At 38.2% G+C, this 4,566-nt stretch overlaps 1 non-coding gene across 1 annotated transcript; it reads right to left on the bottom strand.

The window, feature by feature from the left end:
- Positions 1–2,513: 2,513 nt before the first annotated feature.
- On the bottom strand, positions 2,514–2,587 carry LOC114009953 (small nucleolar RNA SNORD113/SNORD114 family). Its single transcript, XR_003551351.1, has one exon. It is a non-coding gene; the product is annotated as a small nucleolar RNA SNORD113/SNORD114 family (small nucleolar RNA).
- Between the last annotated feature and the right edge of the window lie 1,979 nt (positions 2,588–4,566).

Raw genomic sequence — 4,566 nt, 5'->3', positions numbered from 1 at the left:
CCTATTTCTGTCTGTCTGTCTTTACTTTTCCTGGTAGAGCACTCTCTTCAGAACTTCTTGAAGAGCTGATGCGGGTTGGTAAATTCTTCAGGTTTTGTTTGAGAATGTTTTTACCTTTTCTTCCCATATGAAGGATAATCTTGCCAGGTATAGTATTCTGGGTTGAAATTGTTTTTCATTTAACACTTTGAATATATTTTCCCATTCTTTCCTTGCTCACATTGTTTCTGATGAGAGATCCAATATTAGCCTGATAGGATAACGTTAGTAAATAACCTAATATTTCTCTCTTACCAATTTTAGTATCTTGTCTTTGTGGTTTTGGTCAATCTGGTTATGATGTGTCTTGGAGAAGATCTTCTTGGGTTGATTCTATTAGGGTTCCTTTGTATTTCTTGGGTCCAGATATTTGAACGACTCTCTAGGTTTGAAACGTCTTCTTGCAGGATTTCACAGACTAGATTATCAATGCCCTTATACGTTTCTTCACCTTCTGGGATATCGATTATCCAGATATCCGGGCGCTTAATGGTTTCTACAATTTCTTGTGTTATGCTTATTTTTGCGGTTATTTTCTCAGTCTTTTTGGTGACTTTTTCTAGGTCAGAGGCTTTGTCTTCAACATCCAAGATTCGATCTTCAACATGGTCTAATTGGCTTTTGATAATTTCAAGGGAGGTTTTGATTTCCTGTATTAGTCTTCATCTCTAACAACTCCATTCGATTCTTTATTTATGGTGTGCATTTCTTCTTTCAAATTGTAGAAGAACTTCCTCACCTCCTGGTTTCTTTTCTGTTGCACCTTCTGGAGTTCATTGTCTCTCATCTCTTACATCTCATTTAGTTTTGTCACTACAAATATTCTGAATTTTTTTTATAATATATTTTCTTTTATTTTAATTTCTTTTATATATTCAATCACATACATCTCTTAGCTTGTAAAGTTTTCCAACATGAATGTATTTCACACCGGTACAGTTGGGGATACTATGCATGTTATCATCCACAGATAATAATCCATTTCTGTGCCCCATAAATGCCTTGCCTCTCTGTTTTTCTCCTTAATGTTATCCTCACACTCTCCTCCTCCCACCCTCTTCCCACACTGTATCTGTTATCGTACATTTCCACAAGTTCCACTGTACTATCTGTGGATGATGAAGGGTTGTTCTTTTCCCTTGAGAGAAAGGTTTTTTCTTGGTTTCTCATATTTCTTGTGCCTCTGCGATGGTTTCTGGTCATCTGATAGACTATACATTTCGTCCTCATTTCTTGGAGTTAATTATGAGCATTCAGGGGTGTGTGGGAGGAAGTGATGTGCAACCTCTCTGCAGTTCCATTTCCCTGATCACCAAGCAATCTGCGCTTTTGACTTTGGATCTGGATATTACAAAGGCCTCACAGTTCCTAGAGAATAAGTGCACGTTGGCTGAACTGTGGGGTTTCAACTGAGAGTTCAGAGCCCTGTGGGAGGAGATGAGCCACACTTTCTCTGCAGCTCCGTACTTCTCCCTGCTGCTCACTCTGCAATCCCTCTTCTCTGAATCTTAGTCGTTTGGTGATGTATTCACTTTTGGCTAATTGGTTAGAGAAGGTTTCTGCAACTGAGTTTTGGGGTCTGGAAGATGGGGTTTAGAGCAGATACCCTTCATGCCTTGGCCCTTAAACATAACAGGGTACATCTCAGATTTAAGTGGCTTCTGAGTTTTGGGGTCTGGAAGTCTAATAATAATTTTAAACCCTATGACTCACAAAATCCCAAGAATCACCTTGATATTCCTAATTTATATGTAGAATCATATTAATCAGTATGTCATTAATTATCCTGTTTTCTATATACGTATTATCACCAATAGTTCACATCATTCCCATATTGATCACTGGGTCATTTTTAATTATATTTCACACTTTGTAATAATACATTGAACTCTCTTAGACAAACCAAGGTAAGGACTCAACTATTACTCAACTGATCTGAGCGTCCTCTCCTAAGAATGTTGTGAACAGACCTGAACAATCCTTGAAACAGCAAGTACGTCATCTGAACAGTACAGAACAGAGCGGACAAAACAGAACTGAGGCTACTCTTTCCATTACACATCCCCTCACTTAGGCATCTAGGATATTGCTATGTGGAGAATATTTCTTTCATTTTCTCTTCAAAAAATGATCAATTTTGAACTTGCTGCTGACCCAGAACATGAGTTTTGTCAATAACGTCTACTGTCTGTATTTTCATGTGAGAGATGTATACATTTATTTGTCTCAGGACTTCACTGTTTTCAAAATATATTTAAGAGTATTTCTTGCCTAACCACATATTTTATAATTGGGCAATTCATCACCCATTATATCCTTATCTTATGTACTTGTTTATTGATTCATGTATTGATCCAATTAAAGGAACAGAGTGAAAATACATGAACACAAAGACCAAAAACAAATACATTTTATGTTCCTAACATCTGTCTATAGGACCCTGCAAACAGAGGAAATGGGACAGGTTTCTTCTGTGGGAGCCTCAGGGTTCCAGACATGTATTTCCTTGGACGTGACATAGTCACCACCAGTAGTCATCACTGATCCAAGATTGGACTTCTTGTCCTCCATTTATCTCAATATTATTAATGACTCACTGAATCGCTAGAAATAATTTTAAAACCTGTGGCTCACAGGAACCCATGGACAGCCTTTATTTTCCTAAACTACCGACAGAAACATTCTAACATTGACATATCCATTTCAATAATTATCCTCAGTTTTATATATTCTCAATAAAGTGCTTTATATCACTCCCATATTTATCACTGGGATACCATGGATCATTTTTTTATTACATTAGATACTTTTTTGTTTGTTAGTTTGCTTTTTCCTGATGGCATATGCATTTGCTTAAAAGACAGAAAGAATGAGGGAAAGGTACCAGCAGTTAGTGTAATGGCTATGTCGCTGGACTCCCATGTATTCGACTGTGGTTCAAGTCCTGGACCCAGTGGCTTCAACTCACACCGGGTGCGTGTGCGTGCGTACCCAAGATCCCAAGAAGAGAATGGAGGAAAAGGGATTGTGGAGTGGCTATTCCCCTCCGCCCCCCCGGGGGGGGGTGATTTCTTGCTTTCTGTCTCTCTGTCTCTTTCTTTCTCTTTCTTTCTGGTGAGCGCACATGCCTTATAGAAAAATCCTCTCAAAAAGGAAAGAAAGAGAGAGAGAGAGGAAGGAAAGAAGGAAGGAAGGAAGGAAGGAAGGAAGGAAGGAAGGAAGGAAGGAAGAAAGAAAGGGGAGAAGAGAGAAAGAAAGAAAGAAAGAAAGAAAGAAAGAAAGAAAGAAAGAAAGAAAGAAAGAAAGAAAGAAAGAAAGGGAGAAAGAGAGGGAAAGCATCTCCCAGAGTGATGGTCACTCCTCAATCCCTTCTCCTCCATCTCTCCCTCCTTTCAGGATTTTGAGCACACAGACACACATGTACCTAGCATGTTGTCCAAGCCACCAGGTTCAGGATTTGAGCCATACATTGAGATCCAAGGTGGGATCCAACCACCTTGACCACCACACCACTGGCTGCTCCACATAGTACATACTTTTCAATAACACTTTGAGTGTCCTTAAACAAACCAAATGGACACAAGAGTGCTATTACTCACACTGGTCTCGCTAGTGCTAAAAAACAGGTGCAACCACTGAGTTAATGACTGTAGACAGGTGCTCACTCGGCTCAAGAACATCCTTTCTGAGAACAAATAGGAGCAGATAAAAAATGGAGTCCTCATCCTCAACAATTCTTGCTTTATGCATTTCATGTACGCAATTACTGAAGCACGTACTAGGTTTTCATAATACATGTTTCTTTCTCTTAACAATAATAAGAGATGAAACTAGTTCACAACAATGAAACTGCAACTTACTGATGTCTGTGTGATCCTAAGCCAAAGTTAAAACAAGTTTCACCCAATTTCTTCTTAATGGACATCAATTTTCCCTATTCTTATTAATAGTATTTCTTGCCTCACAGTATATGTTCATAGTTAGATAATGCTTCCCCACGAATTTTTTTATCTATTTACTTACATTATTTGAGCAGTTCTATCATTGATGCATTCATGGTAATAAATCTAAATCTATGAATCCACAATAAGAGCACGATCTTTACAAGTCTATAATTAACACAGTGACCTTATTAAAACTTGAAAATGTATGTGCATAGATATTTCTGCAAAGAAGACATCCCAATGGTCAATAAATATGTGCATTTAGCATGAATTGTGAAGAAATGTATAGCGAATAGTGGTGTCAGTTAACTTCCAGAAGCCTCCATGTATTAAAGAAATATTTTTATAGTCTATTCAATATTTGGCCCACATTTAGTTATGTTTGGAAATATTTCAATGTTAGTCCACTTGTTTACGTGTAAATAAAGTACATGAGAACTAAAAAGAAAAAAAAAGAACAGAACACGATCTTTGACTATTCCAAACATGGGTCTGAAGGATCACGTGCAGTGAAAGGGCAGACTGAGCAGTTTCACGTTGGACCCCAGCATTCCACACAGCCCAGGGCTTATCTGCCATCAGT

The sequence above is a fragment of the Tupaia chinensis genome, unplaced genomic scaffold, assembly GCF_000334495.1.
Source record: "Tupaia chinensis unplaced genomic scaffold, TupChi_1.0 Scaffold000671_1, whole genome shotgun sequence".
Classification (NCBI taxonomy): Eukaryota; Metazoa; Chordata; class Mammalia; order Scandentia; family Tupaiidae; genus Tupaia; species Tupaia belangeri.
Note: the sequence above shows the minus strand (reverse complement) of the source record. Positions and strands in the feature narration are given on the sequence as shown.